This window comes from Adiantum capillus-veneris, chromosome 27 (assembly GCF_014529385.1).
Source record: "Adiantum capillus-veneris isolate H3 chromosome 27, ASM1452938v2, whole genome shotgun sequence".
Taxonomy (NCBI): Eukaryota; Viridiplantae; Streptophyta; class Polypodiopsida; order Polypodiales; family Pteridaceae; genus Adiantum; species Adiantum capillus-veneris.
In genome coordinates, this window is record NC_140957.1 from 142,138,181 (window position 1) to 142,154,640 (window position 16,460).

The window sequence follows — 16,460 nt, forward strand, 5'->3', positions numbered from 1 at the left end:
CAAAGAAATGCTTTCAAAGCATGGTAAGGCTTTTGCATTTGAGCCACATGAGATAGGATGTGTTGATCCTTATATTGTAGCTCCTATGGTAATTTTCACAATACCTCATGTGCCTTGGAATCTGCGGCCTATTCCGGTTCCAAAGGCTCATTTGCCAAAGTTAGTAGAGCTACTGAATGAGAAAATCAAAATGGGAATCTTGGAGCCTTTTTGTGCTCCATACTTAAACAGGTGGTTCACAGTTCCAAAGAAGAATGGTTCTCTACGCTTCATCCAAGATATGCAACCAGTGAACAAGGTGACAATTAGAAATGTAGGAACAGGTCCAATTGTGGATGAATTTGCAGAGGCGTTTGCAGAGAGGGCAATCTACTCAATGGGGGATCTCTACTCAGGGTATGATCAATTTCAGCTTGCAATCGAAAGCAGAGACTTGACAACCATGAGGACACCTTTGGGTTTGGTAAAGATGTGTACCTTGCCACAGGGAGCAACCAACTCGGTTGCACATATGATGAATGGGATGAATAAGGTCTTACGTGATTTTATTCCTCAAATCACAATGCCTTGCATTGATGATTTGCCTATCAAAGGATGTGAAGAAAGTGACAAAGATGAAGCTTTGGATCTCAAGGGATGTTGCAGGTTTGTGGTAAATCACATAAATGCTTGTGATAAAATTTTGTTTAGGTTGGAAGAAGTGAATCTTACATTGTCAGGGAAAAAGTCTATGTTTGGTGTCAAAGAAGTGCTCATTGTGGGGCACATGTGCGGGCCATATGGTAGGAAACCTTGTCCATCAAAGTTAGATGCCATCCAAAGAATGAAAGAAACATGCACTAGCATCACTGAGGTTAGAAGGTTTCTGGGAGCATGTGTCTTCTATGTTATTTGAATTCCACATTATGCACATGTAGCTGATCCTCTTTATCAGCTGCTTAGAAAGAATCAAAAGTTTAAATGGACAGAAGCACATGTAAAATCCATGAAAAAGCTAAAGGAGTTACTCCAGTCAGCAACGACTTTGAGAAAGGTAGACTATGAGTGTCAAAGGCCAGTGATTGTGACAGTAGATACCAGTCCTACAGGGATTGGATGGGCAATAGGACAAGATGACAAAGAAGGACACAGGTATGTGGTAAGATTTGGAGCAAAGGTACTAAGTGCTCGCCAAAGAAACTATCCACAGATAAAGAGAGAGTTATGGGGTATGGTTACAGCCTTGAAAAGTGGAAAAGAGTACCTAATTGGTGCATGTGTGGTTGTAGAAACAGATTGTCTACCACTTCTTGGGATGATTACAAGCTGCTCAACACCAGACATTGCTATATTGCGGTGGATTGCCTACATTAAGTCCTTAAATCCCGAGTTTAAGCACATTGCAGGTAAAGACAATACAGTGGCAGATATGCTATCAAGGGCAAGGTATGAAGATGAGTCACAAATGATTGATGAGGGAGATGATGTAGGCACAAAATTCTATTCTATCTCTTATGTCAAAGGTAACAATGTCTGCATGACTAATTCACTTGAATTGTTCTTGAAAGATCTTTATGAAGGTGATTGGCTTTCTATTGGAAGGTACTTGAGTACTCTAACAAAACAGGATGATTGGTATGAACAAGAATTCAAGAGGATACGCAGGAAAGCATATGGGTACTTTTTAAGGGATGGTTACTTGTGGAAGCATCCTAAACAAAAGGGTGCTACACCACAACGGGTTATATGTAAAAAAGAGACTCAAGTAAAGCTCATGCAAGAGTTTCATGAGAGTCTATGGGCTGGACACAGGGGTGTGTGGGCAACCTTCTCCAAGTTGAAAGAAAAATACTGGTGGAAGGGTATGTATAAAGATGTATCTCAGTTTGTAGAGTCATGTGTAACTTGTCAAATGTATTCAAATGTTCGACATCGTGATGGATTGCACCCTACATATCCACTAGCCATGCACTATAAATGGGTTGTGGATCTAGTCACGATGCCTTTAGGACTCTGGCAGATGAGATACTTGGTTCTTGCACGAGAGGACCTAACTAACCAGGTTGAAGGAAGAGCATTAAGAGCTAAGACCACAGAAGCTGTGTGAAAATTCCTTCTTGATGAGGTGATTTGCCGTTATGGTTGTGTGGGAAAAATCACTGCAGATCGAGGTGAACTGGATGCCGAAGAAGCAAGGGAGTTCTTTTCTAGATTAAGGATCAAGCTTTCTCTTACTACAGCTTACAACCCTAAAGGCAATGGAAAGAGTGAAAGAGGGCATCCTCCTATCATCAAAGCTTTGGCCAAGGCTTGCGAAGAAAGAGTTGGTGAGTGGCCAAAATTGTTACCATATGCTTTATGGGCTGATCGTACAACACATAGCTCAGTATCTGGCTACATGCCTGCGGAGCTAATGCATGGTCAAAAGCCAGTGATTCCGATTGAGGATACAATTCCCACATGGAATGTACTACCTTGGCAAGAGGGGCTTAGTAGGGAAGATCTTCTTGCACTGCGTATAAGGCAGCTAGAGAGAAGACCTGGAGACATTGAAGCTGCAAAAGAACGACTCAAAAATGCAAGGTTGAAAAACAAGGACTATTTTGATAAGCGACATCGACTCAAGAGCAAAGCAATTGACAAAGGTGACTGGGTTTTAGTGTATGAAAGTAGCCTTGATAACCAGCACACAGTCATGCGTAAGTTCTCAAAAAGATGGTGAGAGCGGATTTTTTGAGATGGGGCTCAACTCAAGGCTCCCACCAGACAACCACTCCATGAGACCCTACACACGCATATTTCTTAGGGGCACCACCCTCTTTTATGGAGAAATAAGGAAACCAAAACAAACCATATACAACACACACACACACACACACACACACACACTCACACCTTCCTTATGTGCTTCAACACAAAATGCCCTTCAACCATTCAACACACACTCCTTAAGCAATCCCTTTGAACACTGCACAAACTCACATGCAAAGATTGACCTTCACCATATTAGTGCTCATATACTTCTAAGAAAAGAAAGCACAAAACCTCAAAACTCAAAACACCATAATTCACAAATACTTGACAACTCCTTTCCTTTCCCAAAAGAAGAGACTACTTACACACATAAGGCGGCATGCATAGAGAGCTCTTCTCCATCTATGCAGCCCCAAGACTTACTTACACACAACATAAGGAGAGAAGACAAGCAAATAGACACCATGGTGCACAAAAAACTTTCTCAACAACCAAGCAACCCAATGAGCACAAAATATGAGAAGCTGCCAAGATAGGCTTACCAATTTTACATGCGTTTAGAGCAAAAGTGTGACGACGACACCCCAATTGCAACAATTTGTTGATCAAACCATGACATACATCATTGAATTTGATATCCTTTCTCTCATATAGAATCTAAAATCCTTATTTAGGGATGAGTATGATAAGAGAAATGTTTGCAAGAGAATGGTAGCAATAGCATATTGCTGCTCTCTCTATGGTGCCGCTTATGATAGCGAGCTTAGAAAATGGATAGGGAGACGAGAGGAGAGAGAGATTAGGGCTTCCCTAACCTTAGAGGAGCTTATTTGCAGAAATGGAGTAGGTGTGTGTATTTTTGCGCTTGCCAAAGGGCCTTTTTATAGTTGTACAAGACCTCGGTTAGGTTAAACTTGACTAGGGTAGGTAATTAACCATAGTTAGGTTCCCTTTTGACCATTCCTTCAATTATGCAAATAAGGGACTTATTTTTTCATTAAAAATAGTCTTTTAGGTCGTGGAGGCTCCATAAGGGTTGATAATGTATGTGGGCCCCACCATGATGTCCCTCCAGTGGCTCCTGCAGAGTGTCCCCATCCTGTTTGTTGTGTCTCTGGAAGCATCTTGAGCCGACCCCTCCACATGCAAGTGGTTTTTAACTCCCCATTGGTATTTTAGAATGTTAGAGAAGTCAAGAAAACTTTTCACCTTTGTGGTTTACCTGATTGTAACTTTGACCTGCAGTAACAGTGTCCGCAGCACCTTGTTTTCACCATAACTTTCAGCCTATAACTCAGATATGGGTGCTGTAAAAGGCAAATTTGACTTTCTCAAAGAGTTCAAGCTGATTTTGGAGTGTTTCTCAAGTATATCCACGATCTAAGGCGTTCAAGATGCATCCAAAACACCTTTTGAACCAAGTCTCCTTGTAGGGGGCCCTTTAGCATGCATCCAAGGTGTAGCATGCTTTTTTCAAAAGGGAATCCATCTTAAACAAATGAGGTAGGCTCCAATAAAGTTTGATTTATTGGGGATATACATTATATTTAAAAAAATTTGACCAACACAAGTAAATGATCCAAGACTTGGGTCACATAGTGGTGGGGAAGGGAAGGCCTACAAGGTTAACCCTACCCTTGAGAGAAGATGGGTAAGATAAGTGCCCATAAATTATTTAATTACAAATTATGGGATGTAGATAGCTATTTAAATTAGTAAAGGTAATTAGTTAAAAGAATGTGCAGTAAAAAACTAGGAGAGTAGAATTAAGTTTACTATTTACATTTAGCATGAAGAGAGAAATATGATGTAAATGCATAAAGATCTGAGAAGGGTAAGGTGTTTGTATGGAAAAAGGCTATTACGGAAAGAGAGAATGAACACTAGGTTAAAACTTTGATAAAAAATGTATACATTTAAGTAAAAATGTAGTGCAAATGCAAAGTTACCATTTAATGCTACTCATATTAGCCCTCCCCCTTCATCTAGGATCATTCATGCTCCTAGATGAAACAAAAGAGTTTTTTTTTTCTTCTTCTTTTTTTCTTTTTTTCTTTTCTTTCTTTTTTTTTTTCTTTTTTTCTTATTGTTCTGAAAAAAGGAGGAGCGATATACACTCTTTTACTCCATTAGACTTGCTTTTCATTACCTCAATCCCATAAATCGGAGATGGGAGGGTTGCCTTGGGTATGTTGAGATTCCAAGGCTGGTTCTTCTTTGCACATCAAAGCTTTAAAAATAGGTGGAGCATTTGCGAAGCCGAAGGGAGCCATGCCAATTTGGAGCTTAGACGATGTAGGTAGAGGACTTCCTATCAACGGATTGATACGTTGAAAGTAGGGCTTTAATCTCCATCCATTGACTCTGGTCTTGTGGAGTTTTCCTGATAAATCTGCTAATCTGTAACTACCATTCCCAAACTTTGTTTTTATCATGAAAGGTCCCTCCCATCTTTGCAAAAACTTTTTGTCAAGTCGAGTATCAAGTCGGTTATCATAGCGAAGAACCAACATACCTTCCTTCAATCCTTTCCCCTTGAGCTTCTTGTTGATTTTGTCCCTTTGGCTTGTGGCTTGGGCAATGTAATAGTCGATGGACTCTTCTCTATCAAGCTCAAGTCGTTGAAGATCTAAAATTCTTTCCTGCAAAGCTTCTTTTGGCCTCTTTGCTCCCTGTGAGAGAATGCGTAGGCTTGCAATCTCCACCTCAATAGGAAGGAGTGCCTCCGGTCAATATACCAAATGAAAAGGAGTGAATTGAGTGGATACCTTGAAAGATGTTCTGTATGCCCATAGAGATGCGGTCAAATGGCGATCCCAGTCGTTTGGTCGATCTGCAACCTGCTTAGAAATGATTTTACATATCATTCCATTCACCTTTTCAACCAACCCATTGCACTGAGGGTAGTAAGGTGTAGAATGCAAATGTTTGACTTTTAACTTTGTCAAAAGATTATCTAGGAGCTCTGCTCTAAACCCTGGACCACGATCTGACAAAATCTCTAATGGTGTGCCGAATCTATTGCATATGTGATCAAAGATAAATTTTGATATCTCCTCGGCTGTAATTCGTGTTGTACTTGCTGCCTCCGCCCATCGTGTCATGTAATCTACTCCCACAATGATGAAGACCTTCCCGGTAGATGTGCGAGGTAAGGGGCCTATTGCATCCACACCCCACTTCTCAAAAGGAGCATACGAAACTATTGGAACTCGAGGTTCGTAAGTGAGTCGTCGATTTTCAGCAATCTGACAACCTTTGCATGACTTACACCAATGCTGGACATCACGGTGTAGACTTGGCCAAACAAACCCTACTTGCAAAATCTTCCTGTTTGTAATATCATGAGAAAAATGACCCCCACAGACATCATCATGGCATGAAAAGAGGATTCTCTCTATTTCTTGAACAGAGGGCACCCTTCTTAGCACCAAATCTTTCCCTTTATGATACAGATCATCTCCTATGAGTTGGTAAGGAGTTGCCTTTTTTACCAACCTATGCCTTTGCACTTTATCCAAGTGTTTAGGGCACTCACCAGTTTGGAGGAAAAATATGATGTCCTTCAATTCCTCTTGGCCTTGGTACTTTGGTTCGTAGATCTTCACACCTCCCACCATGATCTGAAGTTTCTCATTGGCGAGATAATCTGCTTCCTTGTTGAGGGTTCTCACAACATGCTGTACCTGTGTAGCTTCAAAGTTCTTTATCAAAGCCTTCACCTGTCTAAGCCACTCCACTAGAGTAGGGTTCTTGCACTTCCATATCCCTTAGATCTGCCTAATAACTAGTAAGGAATCACCTCTTATTATAAGTCTTTCGATGCCAAGTTTTGTACATTCTTCAAGCCCCAACTTTAAGGTGACATACTCAGCCTCATTATTAGAATGAACATTTTCCAAGGTGATACCTTTCTTAACAAGAACTTCCCTTCGTGGACTTAGAATAAGAACCCCCCCTGCTGCCTGATCATGTTGTCGTCGGTAAGCTCCATCAAAGCACAAAATGTGTGCATTGTCCATCTCCTCCTCATTATTTTGTGGTGTAGCTTTGTCTCCTGCCTTTGGTGACTCTTTCCTTTCTCTCACTTTGTATGTGAGAATGTCTGCAACACCTGCCCTTGTGCTATCTTCCACAAGAAAAGTGTATTTGAACTCTTGAAGTTCTAGAACCCATTTGGCTATCCTAGATGAGAGGCCCATGTGTTGCACAACATATGGTAAATTGTTTTCCATGGTGAGAATGACAAATGGTGCAGGTAAGAGATATGATCGGAACTTTCTTACCGCAAACATAATTGTGAATACCACCTTCTCCATATCGGTGTAGCCCTTCTGTGCAGCGGTCATGACTTTGCTTGCAAAGTATACTGGCCTCATGTAGCATGTTTTTGGGTGTTTTTGCATGAGAACTACACCGATGGCCTCCATTCCTACACTTGGCGTGATGTAATATGTATCCTTTGTATTTGGTGGCATTATTGTTGGAAGAGAGTTGTGAATACCCTTTACTTCAGTAAAGCATAATTCGTGTTCCTCTCTCCATTCGAATGTGGGTTTGTTTGCTAGCTTGTGCAAAGGTGCAATAGCTTCCGCTAGAAGGTGAATGAAACGAGACATGTACCTTACTTTGTGGTTGAAAGTCATGAGCTCCTTGGTTGTCGTTGGTGGTTGTAGTGACAAGAGAGCATTTACTTTTGATGGATCCACTTGAATTCCTTGCAAAGAAACCACATGACCTAGCAATACTACTTGTGACTCTGCAATGTGACACTTCTCAGGATTAAGCTGTCCCCCAAATTGATGAAGCCTCCTAAGCCCCTCCTCAACTTTTTGGCAATGAAGTCTTTTGCTACTATAGATACAGAAGTCATCCATAAAAACCCTAATTGACTTTCCAAAGAAGGGCTGAAAGACAAGAGTTGTAAACCTTATAAAGGTACTAGGAGCATTTGTGAGCCCAAATGGCATCACTCTATAGGCAAAGCAACCCCAAGGTGTGATGAAAGTGTTTTTTAACTGATCTTCTTCTGCTATTCTGATTTGAAAATACCCTGAATACCCATCACACACTGTGTAACATTCATAGCCGGCTACTTCGTTTAAGATTTCATCTTGGAAAGGAAGAGGAAAATGATCCCTCTTTGTTGCAGCATTGAGCGGTTTGTAGTCAACATAGACCCTCCATTTTCCGTTCTTTTTAGGGGTTACTACAATTGGGGACACCCACTTAGAGTTAGACACGGGGTAAATAAAACCAGCTTTGAGGAGTCGGTTAACCTCTGTCAAAAGTGCCTCTTGTTGTATTTTTCCTAGGCGCCTTAGCTTTTGAGCCACAGGTTTAGTACCTGGTTTTAATTCTATGCCATGCTCTATAATATCCACACCTCTAATTTGTGAGTAATCAGTGATAAACAAATTGGGATACCTCTTGAGCATATCGATGTAGGACCACTTCTCCTCAGGGGTAAGATCTTTTGCAAGCATCCTCTAAAAGTCTTCAAAGTGCTTGTGGTCACCTTTGTCATCCTTTGTTTGCTCCTTTGTTGGGTCAACCTCTATTGATGGAGTTTTTGATGTGTTGAAGATGATTCCCATTACCTCCAAAGATGATTCTTCTTCGCTATTGGATGTAGTGGTTGAACTTTCCTCGTCGCTTGAGCCAAAACTCTCTTCACTTTCTTCATCAGCCGTGGTCTCATAGTTGATGTCGAGATGCTTTCCTTCATGCCAATCGTATACTACATGTTGCCCCTTTTTGAGAATCAATTGTCCTCGTCCCCATTTTTGATCTGCATTCACAGCAATGAGCCAAGGCCTCCCTAGGATGATGGGATAGCCCTCCCCCTTGGCTGGCATAACATACATGTCCACACGTGCATCTATATTACATACAGAAACTTTTATGTTCTCGATGATCCCTAGGCACTTCACACTTGCATTGTTGGCCAGCCTAGCTTGACAATTAGAGGATTTAGTGATTTCAAGCCCTAGTCTATTCATGGCTCTTTCCGTGATCACACACATTTGTGCTCCACCATCAACATACACATTGGATACCTTTCTACCCCTTACATAAGCATCTACAATAGGTTCCACATCTTGTTGTGGCTTTGAAGTCGATGCCTTTACTGTCACCTTTTCTTTCTTTCTTGGGAGTCTTGTGCTTACAAGTTTGGACCATTGCTTTCTCACCTTGGGTGATAGATGTAGGAGTTGAGGCCAAGAAATATTGGGCTTTTGAGTTTGCAAATCTTCTAAGATGTTGTAGGGTTCCATATTCTTTCCTAATGGAAAATCGTTGATGCCGATCTCCCTTCGCCTTGACCTCTGCTTCTTGCCTCCTTCCTCCTTCTTTGACTTTTTCTTCCTCTCCTTCCTTGCAGGTTCTGACTCTTCATTCCTTGTGTCTTCATCCTTGTTGTGTGCTCTTGTGCGCTTTTTTGCTGGCATAACATCAAAATGTATAGGGCTCACCTCTATCTCCTCTTCCAGCTTTATGACGTTTACTCCTCTCTCTTCCTCCACTGGTGGGACAGGAGGGATGTTTGCCACTGGAGGTGGTGGTGGTCAACGAAGAATTTGCGGGGCTTGAGCATGCTCTTGCTGCACCATGAGCGGAGGGGGTCTAGGAGGGTATATGTCCCCTGGAATCCTTCGAGGGTGAGGGCAATTATACATGCCATGACCAACTTCATTGCAATTCCAGCATCTCAACTCTTGTGCTTGACGTCGTTGATTGCGATTCCCTTCTCGTAGTTGTCGTTGTTGGGGTAGGCCCTGCACTAGATTCAAGGTGAGACTCTCTAGTTGTTGAGTTAATCTTTGCAAGATCTCTTGTTGTGATCCTTTCCCTATTTGTGAAGTTTGGGCAAGAGAGCCCCTAACTTGTGCTCCCATGCTTGGTGAAGAATCCCTCTCAATGACTTCATTTAGGTCCCTTTTTCTATGTGCTTGAAAATTTAACTTCTTGAATTTGACCATGGACACCTCACGTGCTTCCTCAAATGTTGATGGGAATTTTAACTCTACCTTGGTCTTCAAAATTGGATACAAGCCAGCCATGAACCTATCTTTCTTTAGAAAGTTTGGTGCACCACCTTGGTTTTGTAAGGTAGCCTCCCATCTATCCCATAGGTTAAGGAAAACGGCCTCATAAGATGGGTAGTCTTCAAGGAATACCTGTTTATGTTGAAGTAGACACTTCCAAAGACCCTCTGGAGTATCTCCTTGCCCAAATTTGGCAAGAAAAATTTCACGTAGCCTCTCCCAATTGGTTTTGTTTTGAGGTTGCAAGGCCTCGTACCATGCCTTAGCCTCCCCTTTGAGAACGAGTGGAAAAGCACGCAGCTTTACCTCTTCTTGATCTCTCCCAGAGATGAGGTGTGCCATCTCCAAATTATCCAGAAATTCTTGTGCATCCTCACCATTTTTAGAATGAAAGGTAGGAAAAGTGCTTGACATTTTTACAATACAAGGAGGTTTGTGTACCACAAAGTTTTGACTACGATGAGTGATCACATCAAAATGAAAATATATACATCAAGTGTTAGTTCATAATTTATCATAGGCAAAATAAAAGGGTTGATTGAGGCATTAATTTCATTAAGGCGAGTGGGTCCAAAAATTCTCCTAATGGTTGCTTGAAATCTAAATTTTGTAGCAATTATGATGTGCACAGATTGACGAGCTATGGGTGTAAAAGGAGAAGGAGCTCCAGGTTGGTTCATGTGACAATGTGTTCTCCTTTTTCTTTCCCTTGAAGAAAGTTTCCTTTGAGTGGATCGCTATCTAAGCGCCTCTTGTCCCTGCCTCAACAAAAAAAAAAAAACATGGACATCAAATGAATCATCATAATTAATGAATGGAAGAATGATGGGATTTGGAGATGCCAAGGTTTTACCAAGTCTTTCTGCTCCAAACATAAAATCAATGCGTTGTTGGTAAAAAATTTTGCGATCTACACAAATGTTAATTCTGATGCGTTGTGAAAAATGAAAAGCATATGGTGCAACTCTATTGTTCATGAGGAGAATAGAAGGCAATTAGGAAAGTTCCTCAGTGGGGGCACCACTTTTATGAGAGCGGATTTTTTGAGATGGGGCTCAACTCAAGGCTCCCACCATACAACCACTCCATGAGACCCTACACACGCATATTTCTTAGGGGCACCACCCTCTTTTATGGAGAAATAAGGAAACCAAAACAAACCATATACAACACACACACTCACACACACACACACACACTCACACCTTCCTTCTGTGCTTCAACACAAAATGCCCTTCAACCATTCAACACACACTCCTTAAGCAATCCCTTTGAACACTGCACAAACTCACATGCAAAGATTGACCTTCACCATATTAGTGCTCATATACTTCTAAGAAAATCAAGCACAAAACCTCAAAACTCAAAACACCATAATTCACAAATACTTGACAACTCCTTTCCTTTCCCAAAAGAAGAGACTACTTACACACATAAGGCGGCATGCATAGAGAGCTCTTCTCCATCTATGCAGCCCCAAGACCTACTTACACACAACATAAGGAGAGAAGACAAGCAAATAGACACCATGGTGCACAAAAAACTTTCTCAACAACCAAGCAACCCAATGAGCACAAAATATGAGAAGCTGCCAAGATAGGCTTACCAATTTTACATGCGTTTAGAGCGAAAGTGTGACGACGACACCCCAATTGCAACAATTTGTTGATCAAACCATGACATACATCATTGAATTTGATATCCTTGCTCTCATATAGAATCTAAAATCCTTATTTAGGGATGAGTATGATAAGAGAAATGTTTGCAAGAGAATGGTAGCAATAGCATATTGCTGCTCTCTCTATGGTGCCGCTTATGATAGCGAGCTTAGGAAATGGATAGGGAGACGAGAGGAGAGAGAGATTAGGGATTCCCTAACCTTAGAGGAGCTTATTTGCAGCAATGGAGTAGGTGTGTGTATTTTTGCGCTTGCCAAAGGGCCTTTTTATAGTTGTACAAGACCTTGGGTTAGGTTAAACTTGACTAGGGTAGGTAATTAACCATAGTTAGGTTCCCTTTTGACCATTCCTTCAATTATGTAAATAAGGGACTTATTTTTTCATTAAAAATAGCCTTTTAGGTCGTGGAGGCTCCATAAGGGTTGATAATGTATGTGGGCCCCACCATGATGTCCCTCCAGTGGCTCCTGCAGAGTGTCCCCATCCTGTTTGTTGTGTCTCTGGAAGCATCTTGAGCCGACCCCTCCACATGCAAGTGGTTTTTAACTCCCCATTGGTATTTTAGAATGTTGGAGAAGTCAAGAAAACTTTTCACCTTTGTGGTTTACCTGATTGTAACTTTGACCTGCAGTAACAGTGTCCGCAGCACCTTGTTTTCACCATAACTTTCAGCCTATAACTCAGAATTGGGTGCTGTAAAAGGCAAAGTTGACCTTCTCAAAGAGTTCAAGCTGATTTTGGAGTGTTTCTCAAGTATACCCACGAGATAAGGCATTCAAGATGCATCCAAAACACCTTTTGAACCAAGTCTCCTTGTAGGGGGCTCTTTAGCATGCATCCAAGGTGTAGCATGCTTTTTTCAAAAGGGAATCCACCTTAAACAAATGAGGTAGGCTCCAATAAAGTTTGATTTATTGGGGATATACATTATATTTAAAAAAATTTGACCAACACAAGTAAATGATCCAAGACTTGGGTCACATAGTGGTGGGGAAGGGAAGGCCTACAAGGTTAACCCTACCCTTGAGAGAAGATGGGTAAGATAAGTGCCCATAAATTATTTAATTACAAATTATGGGATGTAGATAGCTATTTAAATTAGTAAAGGTAATTAGTTAAAAGAATGTGCAGTAAAAAACTAGGAGAGTAGAATTAAGTTTACTATTTACATTTAGCATGAAGAGAGAAATATGATGTAAATGCATAAAGATCTGAGAAGGGTAAGGTGTTTGTATGGAAAAAGGCTATTTATGGAAAGAGAGAATGAACACTAGGTTAAAACTTTGATAAAAAATGTATACATTTAAGTAGAAATGTAGTGCAAATGCAAAGTTACCATTTAACGCTACTCAATGGTTTGGACCGTATGTTGTAAAGCATGTGCATGAAAATGCTACTTACAGCTTGTCTGAACTAGATCGTACAGAAGTAAAGATTCCCATTGCAGGAAAAAGGATTTAAATATTTAGGAGAAGAGGAGACAATGATCTAGAAGATATGGATGAGGAAGAAGAGAAAAACATAGGTGAAGATCAAAGTGAACATGAAGCTCTGGAATCATCCAGTGAAGAAGAAGACAAGGAAGATGTACAAGAGGTCTAATCTTACAAAGAGACAATGAAGCACATACCGGAGGATGTGCAGGTTTAGAGGGGGTGGATGTCGTGCTGTGACACGTACATAGTGGGAACGCATGCTACAAGATCTATCTTGTATTTTTTTAGATACATAATTATATTTCCTATAGTGTACATATGCATATTTAAGTATAATAATAAGCCTTCTATCCCATCCTATTATTTTTCTCAAGGGTAACATATCCTTACTTTACCATCAGAAAATACTATTGGAAAAGCATCAATAGCTCCGCCTCTTTAACTTGAGGCAAAAAGCATTGATTCTTTATTTCTACTATTTCATTATCATCTCACACCCTAGCTAGATCCTATATCTAGGGTAAACTCCAATATATATATATTCTATGTATTTTTTATACTTTTCTTATATTTGTTTTTAAATAGCTACTAGGAGAGAATCAAATCCTAGTGGGACACTAGGTGGCATGATTTCAAAGATACACTTATTTTAATGCATTATTGCAAGCATGATTACAAAACTTTGTCAAGGAGCAATGTCATGCTTTCATATGGCATGAGGTGTCCTTTGGAATTAAATTAAAGTCCAGGCTAAGGAGACCACATGAAGACTTTTGCTTCCATAAATGGACCCTATTTTGATGAATTTTTTACACAAGGTTCCAATCTGAATTGGAAAACTATTTTAAAATGAAAATCGTAGCTAATGAGCTGAAGTTTTTGCCCATATTTTTACTTTTTTTTTTGGAGCCACGGTTGAGGAGATATGATCAAAATACTGGACCCCAGTCTGCCCACATCATGCAGGAGCAGCTCATTTCCAACTTTTCCAATTCCTGTTCACACTGGCTCCTCTCTTCTTGTGTAAACCCTTGGGGGTTCCCTTCACCTATAAAAGGGGACCTCATATTCCTTGGAAGGAACTCAAGCATTCAAGCCATTGATGAGAGGAATTCTTGAGGGAGTGAGTAGTAATGCCTAATTGTACTTAGCCCCATTAACATAAGCCCAAGCCTACACTTTCTCCTAGAGGGAGACTAGCCATTCTTGCAACAATCTAACCTTGGAAGATCAACTCTAATCAAAGAAGGTCTTGCACTTGGTGTATCAATCAAAGTGGAATTATCCACTCTTCTTCTCTCTCCATCAATAATGGTGCCAAAGGGTTTGTCAAGTAAGATGTGTTCTACATTGATGTTTTCTTGATTTCTTGTTGTTTTCTTTTTCATCTCTAATCCAACATATATATATATATATATATATATATATATATATATATATATATATATATATATATATATATATATATATATATATATAATATAATATTATCTCCTTAACCAAATCTATCTCTCTTATTCTTAGTAATTCATCCTCTCTAGGTTCTCTTGCTACAGGTACATCTCTCCCCGCAGTATCCTTATTGCCTACGGGCAAGAATAGGGCTTGGGAGGGAAACTTCTTATCTCTTCACTTCTCTCATATCTACATTTCTCACATAATATCCTAGATGAATAACCCACATGATGATCATTTCTATCGCTTTCACTCTGTACGATCTATTAGAATTAACGTATGGATTAGCCGTAAAATACACTTTCAACAACGTATAGTGTTTCTCTTCGGCCCTGAAAGGCTCAATGAAATACTTCTATCACCGGATCCCATCATACTACCTCTCATAGACTATAATTTTTCTTTTGATGTAAGCGTAGTTATCTTGCTATGAACCAAGAGGATTTGTACACACAATTAATCCCAATCACTAGACAAAATATATATATTATGGTAAGCACAAAACTACAATTCCAAAGAACAATTCGTAGCCTATTTGGTCAGCCAAGATTGAATGCTATTAACTCATCCATTAACCCTTTCATATTACCCATGATACGATATGACCATAGCCTTGATGTTTTTATCTTCGTATTGTTTTGACATTCTCTTTTGCGTTCTTTTTTTGTGTGTGTGAATGTAAGAGAGAAAGAGTGAGTCTTCTTTGATTGCACTTCTTTCCAAACCCTAGTCTTCATGGCATCTATGGTTTAACTCCTTCATATAGTTTTTGTTGAGTTCTCTCACAAACTCTCACAGCCATAAGCCCGGTGCTTTCCAGGCAAGACCGCAAATTTCTCGACAACGTGTGTCTAGATTGAAGGCGCTCCTGGTTCTTCTCAACATGCAGAAAAAGTTTGGATCGAGTGACACTAGCATCACAGTGCTTTTCAGGTGATCTATCACAATGTGTTTACTTTAATAAAAAACTCTAGATGTATAATGATTTGATAGATTTTTACACAATTGTACCGTATTTTTTTTGTTGTGTACATTACTCAAAGAGCACATACTGCCAGCTGATAATGTGATGCCAGATGCTAGAGAGGAAGCAAGAAAGATCTTGCAACAAAACTTGGGGATGGATTACAATTCTATCCACGCTTATGAGATATCTATACTAAGTATAATGGGGGAAGGGATTCCGGCTCCCCCCCCGGACACGTGGCGAAAGGAGGTTGCTCTGGCAGTGCACCCTGCAGTCAGCGATCGCACAGGTACGCACAGGCGGACACAGAGAGAGAGAGAGAGAGAGAGAGAGAGAGAGAGAGAGAGAGAGAGAGAGAGAGAGAGAGAGAGAGAGAGAGAGAGAGAGAGAGAGAGAGAGAGAGAGAGAGAGAGAGAGATCTTTACACATGCGTCAATGGATTGCTTTGATAATTTGACTGCGCTGGTTTCCTCGGCGGCTCAGTCTAGGGTGGTTTGTGCATGCATTCTTTTCAGAGGGGAATACATAAACATGGAGAAGTGTCCAAAATGTGATTCCGAGAGATATCGAGTAAATCTTCACGGAACAAAAATTCCACAAAAGGTTTTGTGATATTTTCCTCTACTTCCTCGCATCAAGCATTTATTCAAATGTAAGTCCATGGCTGCCCTAGCATCATGGCATGAGGAGAATAAATCTTCGGATGGTGTGCTACGGATTCTTGCAAATTGCACATCCTAGAAACATATAGATGAAACATGGTTGGATTTTGCCAGGAAAGCTCAAAATTTGCGCCTAGGCCTGGCTATGGATGGCGTAAATCCACTTGGTCAAAGATCAATATCTTACAGTGTATGTCCCGTTGTCATCGTCAACTACAACATTCCCCCATGGTTGACTACGAACAAGGGGCACCTATGGCTAAGCTTGATTGTGACGGGGCAGTATTAAGTGAATAATATGGATGTGTATCTTTGTCCATTATTGGAAGAGCTACAACAATTATGGATTGGCATAGAAGTGGTGGATATGAGCCAACACACAGGTCGACGGAATGCTTTGATCAGAGGCATTCTAATGTGGACCATGCATGACTATCCTGGACTAACATAATGATCGAGTGATTTACACTTAAAGTCAA